At 43.5% G+C, this 21,755-nt stretch overlaps 1 long non-coding RNA gene across 3 annotated transcripts; it reads left to right on the forward strand.

Moving 5' to 3' along the window:
* The first annotated feature begins 5,594 nt into the window (after nt 1–5,594).
* LOC142087838 (uncharacterized) lies at nt 5,595–21,233 on the forward strand. 3 transcript variants are annotated; one of them, XR_012675635.1, is made up of 11 exons: nt 5,595–5,808; nt 7,202–7,632; nt 7,971–8,048; nt 10,693–10,818; nt 13,112–13,208; nt 14,316–14,393; nt 17,048–17,183; nt 17,853–17,984; nt 18,185–18,308; nt 19,626–19,757; nt 20,495–21,233. It is a non-coding gene; the product is annotated as an uncharacterized LOC142087838 (long non-coding RNA). The 3 variants fall into 3 exon arrangements; XR_012675636.1 differs by having other exon boundaries at nt 5,595–5,802; XR_012675634.1 differs by lacking the exon at nt 5,595–5,808 and having other exon boundaries at nt 6,019–7,632.
* The last annotated feature ends 522 nt before the right edge of the window (nt 21,234–21,755 follow it).

Raw genomic sequence — 21,755 nt, forward strand, 5'->3', positions numbered from 1 at the left:
CGCAATGCCTCAATGCCTTCTTGTTAGCAACAGCCCGCAGTAGAAGAAAGCTTGTCAAAACTATTTGCATGCCTCTCAATGTCTTGTTCCACTAAAAATGTAACAAAATATAACCAAGAGAAGCTAGATGTCTCATCACTAGTTGTCTACTTTTAAAGATGTTTAAGACAGAAATTATGCAACAAATGTAGTTTGCTCCAAAGGGAGTAACTGCACACGCTGAGGTTGATGTGCTGCTCGGCAGTACTGTAGCTAGAGCAGTACTGTAACGGGATGGGGCTCGCTCAAGGAAGCAGAAAGGAAGGGAGAGGGAAGGGAGAGAAGAGGAAAATGGATGCAATGCCAGCCTTTCCTAAGGACTGGAACGGGGAGGAGTAAGTTTAAGGATGTCCGTTACCATTTAATCTAGACATTATTTCTTTTTTGTTTATTGCTGCCAGGATCAGGATGAATAGTTTAAGAAGTTATTCGTTTAAAGAGACTGGATCAGCAACTGGTTAAACAAACAATTTTATTCTTGTTTCAAAGCATAGGTTTAGTTTCGACTACTTGTGGAAGGTCTTTAGCAATTTGGCTGGGGTTAGTGATGCTGATAGCGTGCTTTTGTATGGTTTTGGTGTTGTGGTTTTTTTACCTCTGTTCATTTGGCATGCTTTTTCTTGTTTAATATGTAAGAGGAGGAAAATAGCAACCACAGAAGAAGTTCTACTCTTAAGCATCTGCTTAAGGATACGGATCAGGAAGACAACGGACTGCAGGGGATTTAGAGTGGATATTGAGATTTCTGTGGTACTTTAAACTCAACCGGCCCATCAGTGCGTGGTAACTATTTGATCCACATGAAATGGCAAGTTATAATGCACATCAGAAAGCCTCTGTACGGCTGCTTATTTCTCCTTCCTTTTCCTTAACTGTCAGACTCTGCAAAGTGCTGAAGTAGCTTGCCTAAGGCTACGGATACAATCGATTACAGGGTTGTAATTAGGAGTCTTAGCCTGCTGGTCATTCTTTTGGTCTCTCTTATCTTGATTTTTCAGACTAAGCCCATCTGAGGTGCTCCTCATAAAATCCAGGTCAAGTTTTTCAACTCTTAGAAATCTAGGAAACTTAATGTCTAGTCCCAGATTTGGTATTTAAATCCATCTCTCATCAAACCGACATCAAATCAACATGAAGATGCACCACGCTGTGACCATTCAAGACCTGAAACACAGTAGAGGATCTGATAAAGGAGGGATCCTATAATCTTAGAGAGATATCCTTTTAAATTCTACACTGCATATTTTACATTTGTGTTCAGTCTGTAATGAAGCCCGAAGCATACTCTGCTAGCGAAATATGTAACCGCTCCTTTAGTTTAGCATTCTCAGGCCTTTCACATCTTAGATACTCATGGAAAGCAAGTCTCCCTATGCATTTCAAGAAAAGAGCATGTTTCTTATCAAGGGTGGAATGCTAACATGTCATTTACAGGAATCTTCTATAAGCTTCTAGCAAGGCAAGAAAACACTCTACGTATCTTCAATTTTTTGTGATTTTTTTTTTCTTTCTTTTTCTTTCTTTTTGGAAGATTGGAAACTTGTTACTTTACTTTCCAACTTCAAGCAATATTCCCTGTGTACACAGTTTATGAATCATTATATTCTTTGGACTGTTTTAAGGGGACACAGTGTGCTTCCAGACTTGACTTCTCTAAACTCTGTCTTTTTTCCTTTTCAAGGTACCTGAAGCTGAAGACGTTTCTGCTTGGTGCATGCTGACACATACAACATGGCATGTCTGCTTATGCAGAGGAGGCGAGCAGAGAGCGGGGCAGGGAGAACAGGTAACAGCTGTACGATATTTCTTACACGCTTCACTGCTATTAATATGGGCTACAAGAAAAGATACTGCGAAAAGGAAGATCCAGGTCTAGGGGGTGGAAAGGAGAGGGAAAACACATTTAAAAACAACTCAGGCTGATTTGACCTACTGCATGTTTACTTACTGTTCAATACAGGGCGAGTGAAAATAGAAGCTTGTATTTCCACAAAGGATTTTCCCTCTATAGGAAGGTTATTTTCTGGTTTGTTCAGGGTGCCAAGATAGAGGACTGTCAGACCAAGCAGAGGTGCTTACGAGGGCAGGCAGACCAACACGGGCACAGACTTTCAGACCCAGACGTGCATGCCGCTAGTTTGCGTCTAGTAGGCAGAGAAATCTTGCTCTCTGCGCAGGCTTTATGGCAGAGCTCTGTGTTGTGTAAGGCTGGAGAGAGACATTTGAAAACAAAGCGCGCCCCAGGGGAGCTCGTGCTGCCGAACCGTCGGAGATGAGTTGGCAGCGCGCCAGCCCCCAGAATAACGAGATGGAAAATGAGCTCTGACAGGTTAGATGTAATACTGCAGGGCCGACTGCGCTAGGTATCAGCCTCGGTATTGGCGTGCAGGGGGATTTCAGCTGCAATAGCTTGCGCAGGGAGAAATATTCCACTGTAGGATGGAAGCAACAACCTCCTTGAGTGCGGGGACTGCTTTGGAGGCTGGATCCAGGAGGACAGGTCCTCTGAAGCAGGGATTGATAGTATGAACAGATACAGAGCAGCCCGTGGGCAGCGTGCTAGAGCCCTAGCTCTTCAGTGGTGGGACTGCAAGCTCAAGGTCTAGCTTGTTTGGGAAATCCCATTCTAGCTTCAATCCCCATCAATTCCTGAATCCTCCCAAATGGACACGCCTGGCTTTCTGTGTGCAAGACCTTTGGTCCTGGAATAAATTGCATATGCAAAGAGGGAGTAAAATGAAACCGCTGAGCTGTAGGATGGCTCAAGAGGTGAACATGCAAACGCAGGAGCGGGTGTGGATGGAAGCACGCTGCCCAGTGAGTGTTTGGACAGAGGATTACAGCATGGCTAACGTTGTAAATTTGGATAAAGTGTGTTGGCAGAGCTGTGTTTTGACAGCAGCTCTCCATATCCAAGATCATAAAGGAGAGTTGGAAGGAAATGATTCTGAAATGGTAAACTAGTGACAGATCCGTGTAATGAGAAATATCTGTCAGCTTTTCCATACACACTAGATTTATTCACTTGAACAATAACTTTGCTAGTAAATTTATAACAAGCCTACTCCAGTGGAAAACTGAGTCCTAATGACTGTGCTAGTGTATTCCTCACTCGGGACTTAAGAAAAGATTTCCAACCCCCCCAAGTCTCTTCCAAAATTCAGAAGAATTTAAATACGTCACCCAAATGTAGCTTGGTTCCAAGCAAAGTAGCGGTTTCGCTTGCCAAGTGTGGCGGCTGTACCCAGTACTCTCCAAAACAGGGGCCCAGTTGCAAGAAGAAATGCTGGTGTATGGGTCCAGTATGACTGTGTTCTCAGGGACTGGCTTTTAGCAGAGTGGAGGCGGAGGGAAAGCGGGGCTTAAGAAATCCTTTCATTCCCTTTGCTGAAGAGTTCTGCCCACATGCAGGCTAGAGAAATAAATTAAAGCTTGGAGCTGGTGCCATGAGGGAGTGCTTGTTGACTGCAGTATGTGCGGACATGCTCTGAGGCGGAATAAAGGACAAGGTGATTTTACTGTGCTCTCTTGGTGGGAAAATGAAGGAAGCGAGAAGGATACCACAGCACCAATGCAGCTGGTAGTCCAAGTCTGGATATATCAAGACCTAGGTAAAGGATTAGGAGCCTTATTTTTAATGGCTTCTACCCCACTCAGCCTTCTGGCGATCGTCTTGAACTTGAGCTTCACAAAGTTGTTGTGACACTTCCCAAGAGAAATTCAATTTACAGCGAGCTCTTAGTGTTTTGTGATGGTGGCTGTAAGTACGGCTTGTACTTCTCTCTTTTTTAAAGTGCTGTGAAGACAGATTTGGTTCATCTTCACCATTCCTGGAATTGCCTGATTATTCACACCAGCTTCTAGCCTCAAAATAATTTATTAGTTCTTATGTATCCTTCTTTCAATTGATTAATCAACTTTGTCTCTACATTGATTAATCAACTTTTCTGAGTTGATTAATAGTTTGACAGACACCAGGTAAAATAAATGCATGGAAACCAACTTTTATAACCACATCAAAATTCCCAACTGAGGAAAGTGACCTTGAGTTCCTCCCCTTTCTATAAAACATGTGAAATCTGTATTGCTGTCCCTGTGAAAATAACAGGTTCAAAGAACTCTTGCTTTCCTTGCCACCGGATTCAAACTGCTCGGGAGAAATGGATGCACTGAAGTATTTTTCCTCTCTAAATTTTGAAAAGTTTTTAGAAAAAACAGCCCTGCAGATAATCTTGAAATTAGTCTTTCAGCCTTTCTTTGTGTTATTCATGATGCAAGTAAAGTAAGGGCCATGTAATGAGTCGGATTAGCTAGCAGGACATCTGAGATCCCAACCGTCTTTCAAGACCAGATAACGGCAGCAACCAAACATTAATAAAAACTTCATCTTTAAAAACAAAATCTTTGAAAATTAATACTAGAATCTGAAACTCTCGTCTGTCCAGGATTTTCTTGGCAGATCTAAGCACACGTTGCAGCCTATTCTGAAATCTAGTTAGGTTTTCAGCTACAGGAAACTTTATTTTTCTTGCAGGCATAAAGAGAGATTTTTCTGGCTTTTTAAAGCTGTTTTTCTCTAAGAAAATATATTCAATTGTCTGTCCATCTTTCCTCAGAAGGTGTCATTGTATTTTACATTAAAAAAAAAAAAAGCCTTGCAGTGCCCTGTGAAAAAGAGCTGATGCTTATCTCACAGATTGAGAATGGGAAGTAGAAGTAATAAAAGTGAAAGTGATTTACCAGAACTAATGAAGAAAATCCGTGATGGAGTTGAGATTAGAATCTTAATCTGTTTCTTTCTCTACACCTTATTCTAGATTTAGGTCAGCTCTTGCTGGCCTGAGACTAGGATCACCGAAAGCAGTGGCAAGCCTCTCAGGAACTTCAAATGCAACAGAAATTTTCCCCAAATATGTCTGAAGTAGTAATATAATATAAATATAAAGTTTATAATGGTCCTTTTGCTATACGTCCATCGCTAGTTCACAGGCTGGTTTAGGATTTATCCACAGCATTTGTCTTAATACAATTTTCATCTCATGGCTTGCATTATATTGAATTAAGAAGACACATTACACAGACTAAAAACATCTCTCAGAAGAAGGAGAGAAAAAAAGCAGATCTTTTCTACTGGCTGTAAGCAAAAGCTCTTCATCTTTGTTACGATATAAATGTTGGGTGTTAAATTCTACTGGCCATACAAAGATTGCTGTAGTAGAGGTAAAGGGGAAGAATACCCGTTATTCCCTGATTTGATCACTGAGTTTGGTGCTGATGTAGCATCGGTGGGGGTTCAAAATACAGCTGCAGCGAAGTATCTAGCTAGATCGGAGAAACAGAGTTTATGCCTGCAGGATGGGAGAGTTTGCTTCGGGCAGCAGCGGTTCAGAGATGGATTTCAAGACCATCGCAGAAAGCAATTTTAATACCTGCTCTTGGTGCGCAGTCACAAGAAAAGTTTTTAGGATGATATATATGATAAGGGCATAAAAAGGAGTATGAGCACAGAGAGGAAGGTGATGCTGCGGTCTCGATTCCAGGAGGTTAGGCTGAGTTAATTCCTTGCTAGTACCAGCGGTAATCAAGCCAAATACTGTCCAAGGTATATTGACGTAAACTGTTTGTTTACCCTGCAGTGTTCAGAGAGGAGGAGTGAGTGGAACGGTCTCCTGGACCTGCAGAGTTAATTGCACGTGTTCTGCCCCTTTGGAGAAAGCCGAATTTTATGTCGGTGTGCCCCGCTCCCTGGCCAAGCAGCGCCAGGTACAAGTAAGAAAGCAAAATGGGAAAAACCGGAGAGGAACTCCCTTTAACTGTGACACCGCATAGAAAAGTCTGCAGTCTGTGTATTTCACAACAGCTTTTCTTTAAAACTTACCTTAATCTTTCATCCGTCTTATCCATATAGTTCCTGCAGGTAACAGTCAGGAGTTATGGATTCAGATGTCATGAAAATCACTTAATAGTTTTGTGGCATCATTTTTTTAATTGATAGGTATTATGATACCAGGGACTATTTGTGGGTCTGAGGTTTGGCATTGCCAGCAGAGAAAGTAAGGCACAATCCAGTATGGGTGTACAAGATAGAAACAGAGTGTGCAAGACTTCTCTAGACAGATGTGGGCAAAACGTGATGCTGCATGAGGGGAGAGCAGAAGGAAGGTGGCAGAGCATGGAGGGGGAAGAACTGCAGAACAGCAGGAAGAGAGACTGAGAGGGAAGAGTAGATTTGTAGAGGCAATAGGAGAGAGGCGGAGGAAAAGCAGAAGCCGAGTGTCTGTGGAAGCAAATGAAATACTGGCTATGATAAAAGCCGGAGAAGGCTGGCAGAGCGAGATCGGTAACAGGAGGAAGAAGGAGTCTTGGCCTCTCGTATGCCCCTCGTACCACCGCTTTGTCCATGTCAGTCTTCAAAATACGCAGAGAAAATTCCAGTTCAGGCTCCAGTGATTTAGTCTGTTTCTCTGTGTCTTTGCTTCTGGCTCTGAATTCTCCAGGGGGACCAGAGGGCAGCAAAGGGCTTAAATAACAACTTTTTTCTTTTTTAAACTTTCTCTTCATTGAAATACACGGTCTCTTCCAGCATTAGTCTGAAGCCTCATTTAGTAGAGGAAACTTTGCATTTAATCCACAGGCCTATTAGTGAAACAGCACAGCAGGAAACTAGTTAGACTGTTGAGTAGAAAATAGACTTGCTAATAAACCTCTTGTTCTCATTACAGTCCCAAGATGCTGAACATTTTTTGTTTTAATAAACAGAAGTTGGTAATTTTGGATGACACTTCCTTTTTTTTTTTCCCTTAAATTAATATCTTGCAGTCTGGTTCAAAGGCAGGAAAATGGGGTATTTCAGACAGAATTGTACGTTTCTTGTATACAACTCATTCCTTTGCTTGACACATATAATCACAAAGAAAATAAAAACTTGGCTTTTTTGTGTCAGTGTAACTTTGTTGTCTGATATGCCTTGGCATGGCATAAATAAAAGGAAGACAAGGCCCTGGAGATTCTGTTTCACTCATCGTTTTGTCCTTTCATCTCAGCAGTCCATGGTTTTAGTATATGTCTGTCTAGAGCCAAATTTCAGTTTGTTCTTTATGCCTGTTGTTTTTTGGAGACCTATTTCTGTGAGCGTCTCTGTGACTATTTGTGCTTTCATTAGGAGTTGAGAAATACCAGCTTGGCGATACCTCTTTCAGAGCTGCCACAAAAGGGCTGAAGTGCAGAGAGTAATACACCTAAGAAAATTGCATGGAGCTTTTTCTTAGATGCAATATCAAGGCAAAGAGGTAAAAAAAAAAAAAAAAAAGGTTATTTCATCTGGGCACTGTTGTGAACTGATATCTGTGGGAGCGAGGGGAGCTTGGGGATAGGAGCTGTTAGCAGTGTTAGTAAAGCCCTGACAAGCACCTATTTGTGAAGGTTTGAAATTCCTCCAGATGTTTTTTCCCCCCCAAGGATGTGGTTAAATCTGTGTCCAGTTTGGGTTTGGAACTTGGATATCCTGATCTCCAGATCTTTTCATTCTTCTTCCCCAATACATTTTGGATGTAGCTACAGAAAGTGGGAAAATTCCTCACGCCATGTTCAAAGGTAAAGGCTTCGATGAGGCTACTGCATTTATAAATAATCCCTCAGACCTGTGTCGGGGCCCTGGGGGCACCCAGTAGCCCTTAAGGGCCCTGAGCAGCCTCGCCCGGACCCCCATGGTGCCCAGCTCAGCCCAGGGCACCGCGTCCCCCCCGAGCCGTGCTGCCGGTCTGCCTGTCCCACACCGCTCCTGGATTACTGCCTGTATCTCCTGGATGGGACCTGGCTGGTTTTTCTACCTACTTAACAAATTGCTAAATGTAGTCAATAGTTTATTGGACTAAGTCAAACAGTGGTTTTGCAAAAGAAGGGCGTTTCTGTAATTATATATACCTTGGCAGGGTCCTCTGGGCACTACAGGTTCTACCATTTGGAAGAGTGCTTGGCTGAACAGACCTTCTGGATCGGCTGAGCTGCAGGTAGGAAAATCAGTAGCTTTGGAGCCTTCGCGACCACTTACGTCGGTGTTGGTAACTGTCTCAAGGTTGTTTCTTACTGTTCCATGGTTTTTGTTTTAACGTGCAAACCTACCTCTGTGTTGTAGCCAGGTTTTGGGCATCACAGCAAAGAACATGTGAGGGCTATGTTTCATTTTAACTAGGAAGAAGGAGCTTGTAAGCTCCTCTTTTACATCAGTGTAAAAAAAGACATGGATCTGTTCTGGAAGCAGCAGGATAGTTACAGACACACAGAATAATAATGTAAACGTTACCAATCCACAGGCACATGGGACAAGAGTACCTACCATCAGACTGGCTTATGTGTAGAAGGCATATGTAGAAATTGCCTATATTCCCTTAAACAGTATCTTGAAAATCCATTGGTTTCTCTTGATTCTAATCAGTATCTGTTTATTAGTCTTAGTAGTAATAGTACTGATTTTAATAGTAATCACTGTCTGTCATGGTTCCCACATGAACCATTACAGATTTTTATTAATTTTGTGTCACAAACTGAATACTTCATAAACATGCTATCAAAGGATGTTCTGCTTTCTTAATAAGAGACCTTACATTAGGTAATTGAAAATCAAATCCAGCGTAAGCACCAAGACCTTGCATGCTTTTTAAGCACTTCTAAGGGTAAATCTTGGTTGTGCTGGAATTATTGGGAGTAATTTTCTTTTGATTTCACAGTTCTAAAAAAGAATTTCATCTTTTCCTATTCCATTCACGGAATTAAAAGAGGGATACCACTGGCAAAAATGTAGCCCTTCTGCTGGCTAGAAGGTGAATTTGCTGGCCAGTTTTGCACGTTCATGTGAACAGCGGGACTGGCAGGCAGCACCAGAAGCTACGTACAGAGTGTGAAATCCTACAGTTCTGTTTTCTTCAGATAGTTTTGGCTGTAGGAAGATGGGAATTGCTGCAGGGGGTTATAGCAAGAGCCTCATCTTGTCCTTTCTCCAGTAGCCACCTGCCTTTTAAGGACTCTTGTAGAGAACAATTACAGAGGTACCTGTCTGAAGAGAAGGCTTCCAGTTGTGGGTGTCTGACACAGGCCACATTTACGCATCTCTTTTACCCTGTTCGTATAACTGTAGACGTTCTCTCTGAGGCACATTGTCAGTCAGTTGTCATCGCTCCAGTGGCTTCAGTGGGGCTGTGACAATTAACCCCTCCGAGAGCCTGCTCTGCTCTCTGCAACAGTCTGTTTCTGAAACCCACTCACCTTTCTAGCTCTTGCTCAGTCTTCAGTCCTCGACAGTGCTGGGCTCGCATCTCCTGACCTCGTCTGCCAAGATTCAGACAACCTGATTGAGGCATTTGATTTAGGCATCAGAACCATCTTAGGAAGGAATTTCCTCTCCCGTCTGTGGACAGAATTGGTTACCAGCAACGAGGGATCCAGAGCATCGAAGGGCGGCACCATCCTCTCCCCACTGGCTGCAGAGGGGCCCTAAGTGGCGTCCGAAGGCAATTCTGGAGTTCTTGCTTTAGTCTTGTTCACCAACTCGCGACGGGCTGCGTAGCCCGCCAGGTCTCTGGACCTGGTGCGCCTGACGCAGGGCTACACGCCAGCGGTCTGCAACAGCACCAGGTCCAGAGACGACTGGCTGGCGTATAGTCCTTCCGAATACAGGGGTGCATGGAGCATCGGTTTTCTGAATCCTCTGTGGGACTTACTGCCACGATTGCATCAAATACAAACCTGAGGGGTATTTAGATAGTCTTAATCTCGTCCTAAAACAATTAGGAGGAGTTTTTCAACTTCTTGAAACCCTGATAAGGTAGATCTCACCCTGTCTGTAACAGATGATTTGGTGATATGTTCAAATGAGGTGGCTAATTTTTCCTTAGGGTAAAAAAATGTATGAAATTCCCTTGTCATCTAATACAAGTCAAGAGTCTGCAACTTCTTTCTCGTTCATTTTCAGCCAGTTTATCTGTTTGAGTTGCAACTCGATTCATTTTCTCAGGATTAGCGCTTCTTTAAGGCCCTCTTCTTCTTGCCATCCTTCTCCTAAAACCAGTTGATTTTCTGGAGAACAGCAATGAGGCCATTTAATTTGTAACGCTTTTCAGAAGCCTTATACATTCTGTGAGGTTGTTTACTCCGCATTTATCTTCATTGCCAATTTGATTAGCTCAGTCTTTCATAGTTCTCTTTCTTTACTGGAAGATACAGCTCTGAAGTACGTATCTCCACAATACAAGCTCTGAGACAAATAAATCAGTTGGCTTCTTTGCAGTGTCTCTGCTTGGATTAGTTGCTCTCTGTCCTTTATACAAGGACTTGTAGCATCAGGCCCAGATTAGCTTTTCTTGATTGGATCATCTGTCTTGTAAAAGATATCCTCTTCTCTTTCTCGCCGCTCTGGGCGTGCTGCTTATAAGCTGGTGTTCGTGGAGATGGCTATGAGAGTCTTAGCTTCAATCCTTAGGAGAATTTTCTCTTGAACAGCGTAAGCAGCCCAAACTTTCTTTTGAAGCCCAAGGATGTGACCGTTTAGGTTAGAGAATGTGAAACTCTTGAGAGAAAATTAGCACTCTTTTGTACTAAGTTACTGAAAGTAATTTAATCACTGGTGATCAATAATAAACCATGCCATTTGTTGGACAGGTTTTGTCTTTGAGGGCACTGGAATAAAGACTTCGGCAATAGAGAGACAGAGACAACTACATTTATATAATTTAGGACAGAGATTTCTCTGAAGAGACATAACTGGAGGCTCTAACTGTCTTCAAGGTAACCTAGTATATATCCTGTACTTTGTTAATTCCTTTCCTGTGGGATAGTGTAATCCATTCCATATGGTGATAGGACAGAAAACGATGACCTGAAGCTAAGGCAGCAAAAATTTAAGCTAAACGTCAGTAAAATTATTCAGGAGCTCTCAAAGTTACCACCAAGAAAAGGTACAAATGTTGGAGGGATTAAGTACCGTTTCTTAAGGGAATCAAAACTGGCAACAATTAGGGATGACATACAACACACCAATATTATTTGGAACACATTTAGCGTACTACAGAGAGTTTTTTAGAGAGCCAAAGCACTCTGTATAGTTGTTGGGGTGAAAAAGTATTACCTTCCTTAGCGGTGTTGGTAGGGTAGTACATTTTTATCACTGCAGCAAATGTTGCCAGGATTAGCAGGTTTTTTTTGTCATTAGGTGGCCAGGGAACATGTTGGGTGGGAGCAAAATTCCCAAAAGCATAAGGGAGCACGGGTTTGGTTTTGTTTCTGGAAACAAGCAAAACCAGGTACAGACCAGATTTTATTTTCTGAAGTAAATAAACCCAAGAGTGAGTTTAGCTAATTACCATCCAACAAAATAACCTACCAGATTAAAGTTATTTACAGGTCAGTAGCGAGGCCTGTGCAAGGAATTTAAAAGAAATGCTAACATTTTAAGGCCAAGAACTCAGAAATTAGGAGACAGTAGAATTACTATTTCTCAGAAGTGTTAATTTGTTGAATATGTGTGCTAGAGTACGAGGCTGCCAGCTCAAGCCAACGGTAGATTTTGGTCTGTTTCAGTCTTGGTCGATCACATTTAGGATCAGGAGTAACTGGCATTGATAAACCCCCTAGCCTAATAGTAGAGATGGCCAAAACTTTTCCTTCTGTACAGGTTTTCTCCGTTGGCACACTCGCTGAGCTGAGCGGAAGCATCTGCATAGCATTTTAAAGGTCATATCTGTGCATGTCCTATGTATCTCCATCTCTTGGATTGAAAGGTGAAATGCTGGTTGTTTATTTTCCTTGCTGCTGTTAGCCACTTCAGTTTCTGGGTTCGGTTTTGCTAATTCAACCTTCTGGGGTCCCCTTAATTCTGAGGAGGGCTTAGGTTTTTAAAAGGTTTCAGAAACCACTGTCCGTGGCATATTCTGAAACGCTTCTTTAGTGTTAAGCTTATTTTCCAAAGACCTAAATATTCCAGTATCACTATTTTAAACTGTACATCATTATATGTATCAGCGGCAGCAACAATTAAACCAGAAGAGTTCAGGCTGGTCTGTTTTCACAGTGGAAGGGTGACTAAAGGATACTGGAGGAGTTGAGGGGATTGTTTCTATGGGTATAAAGTCCTTTGGAAATGTAAACCATTTGCAGCTCTCTTGGTGCTCTTGCTCAGCGGGACTGCAAACAAATTGGTCTCTAACACCTTATTTAGGGGTCTATTACCGATGAGAATTCTGCTGGTGGCAAGATGCAAAGCTAAAAAGGGGCTCGGTCTGTTGTGATCTCCTGTCCTGCAGCTACTTGGCACTCATGAAATCCTGTATCTTTCAATGCACCAGACTGAAAACGACCCAATAAATCAAGCCAGAGGAAGGGACTTCAGTTTGTCCTTCACTTAGGTGGAAGGTTAAAGTGATCCAGGTAAATCTAGCTCTTCTGAAGCTAAGAAAATGTGCCATGAAATAACCTTTCATCCTAAGTTTTGTCCTGAAGGTTGTACTTAACATACCTATCATGTTTAATTGGCTTTTTTTCTGCAGAGTACAGTTCAACTCACTGATTAAAGATCATACTGGAAGTGGGCCAGGCCCAAGTTTATTTTGGCAAACAAAAATGGTTGAAAGGGAATGGAAAGGTTAAAATATTCCCTTATTTATGTGGAAAACATGAACTGAACAAGGTCGTATTGAACCGGTACCTGAAAAGCCAAGAAGTAAGGCAAACTATAAATACAAGGGGAAACTAAACAGTATATTAGTATGCGATCAAAAGAAACGCAAGTGCTTAGCTTAAGTGGCTTAGCTAATTATTTCCTGTCAGCTGAGCTGCAGTAACAGTCCATATGCTGTTTTTAATCTACGCAGCAGTGAGGTAACATCCCTTTCACATGCAATGGGCTAAGAGTGAATATGCGCTTCATTATACGCGTTAGCAGACAGGTGGCAATTTGCAGTATGTATTCATTTTCAGCTGTGTGCCTGTACCTTAAGATGATGGATGACTATAAAATGCAGATTAACCACTATTAGTGATAGGGAGAAAAATCAGGTTACGGATTTATTTTTTCCCCCCATAGGTTTTATGCGGGTCAGCTCAATTTGATATGAACTCGTGTTTTACTGGTTAGCAACAAAGGCAGTGAAGAAGCAGAAATATTCCTCAGCACGTTCTAGGTACGTACCATTGTTAAAGCCATCGGTGATACATGACGACCTTTCCTTGCCAAGGACCCCCGAAGACTGGCTGTTTCTTTGGAGACCTTGGCTAGCCCTCGCGTGCCGAGCAGAATAAGCGCAGTTTGTCACCAGGCTCTTTGCTGCCCTGCGTTGATTGCACAGATCCATTTAACATCTGACTCAGCTTTACTATTTTCCACTGGAACATTGTTAGCAAGTCAAGTCCCAGCTTAGGGGGTTTTTGCACCCCCGCCCTGCATAGTTGTTAATTTATTGGCTACGTTATAGAAGGTGGCAGCTGTTGTTTTTAATTTGAATACAGTGCTGATTTCTCTCAAGGAGTCTTTGTCCCCATATTAGGAGGGACAGAAAGAATACTGTACTGGAACCATCTCATGATATTTTTACTACATCCTACTCATTGTGTTTTTTTTCTGACAGAAGGTTATATATCTTAATTATCTTTTGGCAAATCGTTATTTTTTTCAGTTTATCATTTCATATGTTTGAAACTGAAGCTATTTATAGCCTTCCCTTTTACTTGCTTCTGTCTAAATATATTTTAGGGTTGCTTGCAAGTGACAAACAAACAGACACAGACATCCCCTTGTAGGAAAAATGGGGAAATACATCACAGACTCGTTTTTCTTTCCTCTCAGACATAGTCACACACATTTTACCATTATTATCTGGTCACTGTGGAGAAATAGAATGAAAATAAGCAAAAAGAAATAAAATAAGTATGCTCCAAACCCACTTTTTTCTAAGTAGGTTACTTAATATGGCCATAGGAGATGGCAGTTGTGTGAGAGTAAGGTATAAGATTCACAGGGCATCATTGTTTGACAAAAGCAAGCATGTATGCCAGCGTGCTCAGAACGCCTACCTGGGAACCTGCTTCTCATTACACTTCAGGCAGTTCCCTGGACAATTAAATTTGCAGTTATATTACATTCCTCCATTCCTCATTTGTGTCTCATTCAGTGATGATTTTCATCGCCCTGTGAAACAATTTGAGATTTTGCTTTCCTGGCCAACAAAGCTAACAGACTATATGAATTTATCACGGTTTATGCATGTTAAACAAGTGAATCTCCATTTCAGAACTGCACAAGAACTGCTAGATTTGAGATCCTGCTGCAAGGTGGCCGTGGGGGCAAGTTACAGCGTGGTCACTCTTAGGTGAGTAAACCTCTGAGATATGAGAAGTCTGTTCTCACCCGGTTAAATCTTAACTCTATGTTCCCCTTGCTACAGTGCCATGGAAACAGCAAAATTGCAGTAATTTGTTTTGGCCGGGCCTCTGAGTCCCTTCGGAGTTCACCCCTGTTGATAAAAGAGTTTTAGAAGAATGCAGAAGGCTGGTAAACCCATTGCAGCGCAGTATTAGGGAGCAGGAGAGACCTTCACGTTACAGCACAACTTAAAAGGTCGCCGTCTTTGTCAGGAGGGCAGCACCCGCACCACCGCGGCGGTGAAAGGAGGCACTGCTCCTCGTGCCCCTTCCTCTCCCAACGCCTTTGCTGCACACCCAGCGTCCTCCTGGAAGGGGCTAAAGGGAGGCAGATGCGTTCATTTTGTTACTGCCGGTTGTTCAATAACGCGCCTTCAGTCGCTGTTAGCCAGCTTTCAGGCTCAGGGGCGTTAAAGAAAAAACTCCGAAGTACCGGCCATCGGGACAGTGCTGTCTGACTCGGGAAGAAGAGAGAGATCTGCAGTTTCTAGAAAGGACGTGGCCGGATTAGTTTGTTAAGACATTTTGTGAGCCAGCTAGCAGGGGTTGGACAAGTCCCACTGAATCTCAGAATTAACAGTAAGAGAATAATGTAAACGCGAATTCTTTGACAAAGGCGAGCAGCCAGATTCTGCTCTCTGCTTCATTAGAGTAAGGCATAGGGATTTCAGTGTAACCAGCAGACTCATTCCAGTTTTACCCTTCGGTAATAGGATTTGGCCCAAGGAGACTGAAAAGAACTGATGTATCACTTTTATTTAGTTGAATATAGCTGTCGTGCTCTGTTCAGGAGAATATTTTAACCGGGCCCCATATAACATTGCCTGTACTCTATGACTAATTTCTACAGCAATAGTAATTTAGTTCTGTAGCAATTTATTGACTAAGGAAGAACTAAATTGCTTGGCAGGATAACGGAGAGAAGAACAAACCTAGCAGGAGGGTCAAGTATGGCAGATTTCATTGACCACAAGAGTACTAACTATAATACAATGAAACAAAGTTCCTGCAAGAACAATAAATAAGGAGGTTAATATATCACTAGCAGGTACGAGCTGCTTAATCTGCTGAAAAACATTGTGCTTTTGTCTGCTTGGAAGCCAGGCTCCATCTTTCCCGACATAAAAAATGTTTCAGAGCCTCAAGCCATTAGCTCATAAAGAACACGGAAAATAATGTTGTTATTGTGGTACTTCTGCTAATTTCATCTCCATATCATTGCCTTGCTAAATCAGAAAAAAAAAAATCTTAAAAGATGTAAATTGTTCTTAAAATCAAGGGGGAGAGCGTTTGTGTGGTTTTATTGGTGTTGGGTTTTTTTAAACATTATGGATGATGTTGGTAAACTTGTATTGAGTGGAAAGTGGTTTTACTTCTTCCCCTGCAGGTTTTACAATTATTAAAATACAGAGGTTATAATGTAATTTATTTAAATCTGTTCTGAGGAATGCAGAATAAAATGTTAAAAATTACTCAGACCTGCTGAGTTTTTGAGGATCCTTTCAGAAAGATTTCTAAGTGTCTGAATGAATCCAGGAAAATTAAGCATCAGAAATACACTGCTTAAATAATGAGCTTGTAATTGCAACTTTTATGTACTAGGAACAGGCATTTTGGTCATTTGCTCTCCTTAGCCGAGATGGAAACTGCCTCCCCTTAATTTACTTTTACTCTACCGTGGAAGGTAGTTTACACAGAGCACTGAGGCCCCGCTTGCTTAAATGGTGAGGCTATGACAGCAAACAAACATTTTGTTTTTCGTTAGAGTAATTCTGATTTCAGATTCCTAATTTGCCAAACCGGAGACCAAGATCAAAATTTATTGCTGGTGTAAGCAGATGAAAATCCATTGGTCTGAAGAGGTTAAAGATCATTGGAAATTATCCCAGTACAAGCTTGGAATAACAGAACTCCTTTTGCATCGCACATTTCTTCCCAGCCCTCCCTCTCCACCCCCTGAAAAAAAGCAGAGGTCATGCAAGCCTGCCAAACAGACAAATTCTCAGAGCTAGGTCGGGAGAGGATTTCAGGATGACGAAGAAAAATAACGGGGCTTCCCTCTCTCCATCCAGCTTCTACCCTTGCGGAGCAGAGCCAGGACAGCTCATCCTCCCCGGGGTGCTGGGCGGCTTGCGTGGCACCTTTCATCCCCTGGTTCCAAAGTATTTAAGCAGCAACGACATCTCAAAGCGTGCCTGTAAGATGGTGGCACCTCTGCACAACCTTTTTTCCACACAGGGGAAAAAGTTTAGAGGACCGAAAGATGAGACTTCTGCATGATTACGTATATTTGGTGCTGCTCGGGATAGGTAGGTTAGTACGTACCCTTTGGCTGATTAGGAGCAAGTGGTTGTGCATTTGTGGTGATTGTGTGCACATCTTCCGTGCACGGTTTTGTATCTAAACGTTGAAAAAATTGTGTCTTAAGTCTCCCGTTCAAAGTAGCAGCGTACTCACAGCTTTGCTAAAGACAGTCTGTGAGTCCTGCCCCAGATAGCAATGTATCTGACTTGAATCCTGCCTGCTTTGCGAATCTGTATCCGACCTGTGATGGTTCTCATGTAACTTCTTCATCGACTTATTTTTCCTCTTTCTGCTCCAGCTCTGCGGATAGGCTGAACGTATTGCCATGGGGGAAGGTCCAGTCACTGTGTGCAGGTCACTTCTGCGATACCCCGCCGCTTGTTCTGGCAGAATGCTGCTGCCCTGCAGGGTGAAACCCTTCGCCTCATCTGAAGGTTAGAAATTATTCACAAGTAGAGTGGTGAGAAACGTGTTAGTGTGATCCTTTCCAAACCCGAAGGCTTGAATCCAGTTTTGATTAGAAGATGGTGAGCTAATTTCTTGGAAAGATGAATTTGGCTCCAGTCCTCCTCCTAATACCCTTCTGTAGCTGCTGGCCCAGAGCGGCTCCGTAGTCATACATCTAGCCGAGCATGACCCAGCGCCTTTCCGTCTCCACCAGAAGCTGAAAACACGTTCCGACATAAATGAAAATAGCGTTTCCATTTCATCTGCGGGTTCCAGTCTGGCATGCCTGTGACTGGAATAGAGAAGAAGGTTTCTCAGAGCCGCAAATGCTTGCTTGGCTGTTCGAGGGAACAAACAGCTATCGGCTCATTACCTGGCCATAAAAATACATTTCCTATATAGCATGTGTCAAATCCTTTTCCTGGGGTGACAGTAAATGGTAAGAGGATTGTCAGTCTGGGATAGACAAATTTGAAATGGTGCTGGAGTGGTGGTCAGCTTAGTTTTTTCCTTTTCTTTTTTTTTAAAAAGGGGAAATTTAATGCTAGAAAACTGAACCAACTTTGTAGTTTGGGATATTGCAACTCCATTAATTAATGGGGCAGGTTCACCAACAGCTTCAGAAAATCAAAGTTTCTTCTGTGGTCTCTTCTCAGTGTGTCTCAGCCCCGAGTTGGAGAGAAATCTGATGGTGCAAAAGAATCAGAAAGTGACTTTTAAGCTGTTCAACTCCCTCAGTCCTTGACATCCCCGAAGATACTACCAAGAGCCAGTTACAGGGCTGTCATGTGAGTACTGCTGTAAGAAATACCCGTTCATTTCCTATTGCCCAAGGAAACATTTGGCTCTTCTGAAGCATTGTAAGAGCTGACAGGAAAGGCTTTGCTTTTATTTCTTATTTTTAAACATAATTTCTAGTATCCTGAGCCTTAGCTGTCTTCATCTCACTTCAGTGCAGGAGTGCACAGGTCATGTTTATTCTTTTCAGCTCTTGGCAGCACCAGCACTCGTCTGAAGTAGCTGACTCCCCGTAACTAACCTGGAGTCAAGCACGGAAGAAAATTTGTGCAGGACTCAAGTTGAGGAGCGGGATAACAAGGACAGGACAGGAGGTAAGCAGCAGACTTCCAACAGTGAGGTGGCACTTGGGCAGCATGAGCACTGCCCAGCTAAGGGCTGGGGGAGAGGAGAGCTTCTCCATCCCGTTTTCTGCAAGCAGCAGGGACGCTGCGAGGTAGGGAAGCTAACGCGGCAGCCATAAGGTGGACTGATATTTTGGAGCAGCTGCATTTAATTGGACTATGCAGAAGGCTCCCTGTAGACTTTCATTATTCTTGCACTTCTAACAGGAGTAACTGTGGTCTAAATGTGGAAAGGAGGATGGGGGGAGAAGAGGGTCGATACAGGATTGCTGCTGTACCCACTGACTGGTCAGTGCTCGATGTCTGCCCCCATTTCAACAACAAGGGGATGTTACTTTAACGACACATTTTGTTTAAGGCTTTCCTGGTTTTGAGGCATCGACGGATAATGCTAGTGGAGAGAAAAAGGCACGTTTTCCCGGTCAGAAGGTAGTTAGGAGATGTTGTGTCTTCCTCTCCATCTGCTCAGGAACAAGATCATGAGTTAGGCAGGCGGCTGGACTGAAGAAGGTCAAGCCTTTGATTCTCTCCTTGGCTCATGGTCAGCTGAGGTGGTTTACACACAACCCTGCTAAACTGCCTGAGATACAGTCCTTAAGGTTAGGGGGTATCTCTGCTGGGGCCTCTCTTCAACAGGTTCCAAGACAGCCCTTGTTTGAAAAGAGCGTTAATAAATGAAAGTAGCTGTCTTTCCATCCTGGGAACTTTCTTCCCTCTGTATCTCCTGGGTCATATATGGGGAGTGCTGTTCCAAGCCCAGATTCACATTTCAATGTAATTAGATTTTCATCCCTATCTCTGTCTTAATTAAATAACAAGCCAAGCATGGGCAGATAGGAGACTTAAGACTGCTGGGCTGTCAGCTTTGGAGAGGAGATCCAGGCAATTTGTTTTAACAGGACAGTTTATTACCAGCTTTTCTTCCCCTCAGACAGATGACTGCTTATTTTCTCCTCCCTGTTAATGACAACAAAAACAATTGTGAATGAACAACTGTTTCCTGCAATTTGTTTAAAAATATACTTTTGACCACAGCTAGCGTTGGCAGCGTTGTCTTACTGGACTAGTCCCAGGGGGGTGTTCCTCTGAAGCAGGTGCCTTGCTGCTTGAGAAGGAGTTTGGGCATCGGGTGATGTAAGGACTCCCCCTTTTTTTAATAGCTGAGTCTGAGAGAACGGGGAAGCTTCTGCCATTCACTGGGTTCGGTTCCTGCCATCTCATTGCCCTGTTCTTCCCTCCCTTCCATCCCCCCAAATTCTAGATGCCTCCTGCTTCTCCTGCTGCCAGCTGGGAGAGCGAGGCTGGGAGAGCCGGCTGTGCTCCGGAGCTCCCCAGCTCCTCCGAGACCACGCGGACACCTGCACCGGCCCTGCATCAGGAACGCTGAGGCTCTGCGTCACGCCTGGCCTGCCGCACAGGGTACGTCCCCCTGGGCTGAAACGCTGCCTAGCGAGAGCTCAAACTGCTCGGGGGCCAGCGGGAGCCCGAGGGCAGGCGGCGGGGGGGCTTGACCCGCACCGCGCAGCTGGCGATGGGCGCTCGGAGCGCTAGAGCGAGTGGGACGGTGGATCAGGAGCAGCGTGGATTAGCTGGGTGGCGTGGATAGCAGCAGAGCTGTGGGTCTGGAGACAGGCGCGTTGGCAGAGAATAATGGAATAATGAAGGTTTAGCACGAGGACAGAAGAAGGGATTCTGACAGCAGAGAAAATTTCTTGCCTTTAGAGATGGGGGATGGTCAGACAGGGAGAAATGGGTGGAGGAGGAGAAAGTACAAAAAAGCCAAAAACCTCTAGAACAGGGACAGGAGGGCGGAGTCTTTAAATAGACATTGGGAGCTAAGGAACATCATTACATACCTGTTCGCTCTGCATCCAGGCAGATTCCCAATGTGTCAGCCGCTACAGGGTCTGTTCAGTGCTAGAATTTTGAGGCTGGGAAGCGCTCTAGACCATGTTTACACGCTGAACAGTTTGGATGTGAGACAATTTAAAACTCAGAGGTAGGGTTCTGGCCCAACTTTAACAACAATGCAAATGTAGCTGTGATTTAACCGGTGGCAGCGTAAGTTACGGAAGTGTTGAAAGGCCTATGCCATACGTGAAAATATATAACAGAGCTGTCGATGTTGAAATACTTTCTTTTTTTTTTTCCCTTAGACCATACTTTCCTACAACTGATGAAATATTGATGAGTATTTCAGCACATGAAGAGACTATTAACTTTTGGCTTTAGCCGACTTAGCTAAGAATTTGAGTGCTGCGGCAGCTCCATAAAGAATTCTCTGCCATCAGTTCACTCCTCCTCACGTGAACAATACCCCAAACTCATTTCTCTCTGGTCTCAGCTGCAGCATTTTGGCACAGGGAAAGGGCACCCACTGCTGCTAAAGAACTCGGTGCTTTACGGATGAAAACCAAACATCTTGAATTCCACCTGGAGCCTGCTGGCAGCGAACACGGGGCCCAGAGCAGTTAGGTGGTGTTTTCTCATGGTGAAGCATGACTTGGTAGGCAGGATCTCACGTTACCTTTTGCTCCCCAAGAAGTTTCAGGTGCGATCCCATGAAGAATGCATTGTAGAAATCTAATCTTGAGGTGACAAAAATAGATGGTCGCAGCAAGATTCCTGCATAGGCAGGGGGTCCCACGCATGTATCTGCAGGATACTCGCAGCTTGTGAAGCCTTTTGTAGCTGCTCCAGAAAGAGTTTTCATGTGTGTGATGTTGCATTGCAGGTGGGTTTTGCTGTGTGGCTTCCATCCTGCTGTCCCACCCAAGCAGCCTTTCTTGAACAAAAGTCTGGGCTAGTGCCCTCCACTTAGGACGGTGTGTATATTTAGTAATTACAATTAATAATTTAATAAAAATGTGCCTGCTTTTCCCAACTTTCAAATGGCTCAGTATGCTTGTACTTCTTTTTTTCTTATAATGAGCTGTCTACAAAAGCTGCGTCTTAAATTTCATTCCAGACCTTTAACAACCTGAGCTTAGTGAGAGAAACAAACTGCCAGAGAAAGCAATTAGCTTAAATTTACCTGAACCCAAAATCTTACCTAGTGACATGAATGAATCCTGCGTGGTTCATCCCTGGGAAGGAGTTTCCGCAAGCGGAGATCAAGTTGCTTTTCAGCTTGGATGCTCTCAGGCTTTCTGTCCCTTGTCAGATGCCAGCTCTCACCCTGTTTTCCTCAGGAAAGGCTCCACCAGCCTGGACTTGGCCCAAGGTCCTCCCTGCATTAAGAAGAGGGTATATGGGTATAGAACTGGGTTGGTCCGATAGAACAGACATTTTGGGTGGCGCTTTGGATTACCCTTTGGTAACTTCACGATGCTGAAAGCTTGCCTTGTTTACTGGCCTGGGCCTGATGATCGGTGACAGACCAGAGGGGTCCCAGGGATCCTGCCCAGCAAGGAAACA

Source organism: Calonectris borealis, chromosome 13, assembly GCF_964195595.1.
Source record: "Calonectris borealis chromosome 13, bCalBor7.hap1.2, whole genome shotgun sequence".
NCBI lineage: Eukaryota > Metazoa > Chordata > Aves > Procellariiformes > Procellariidae > Calonectris > Calonectris borealis.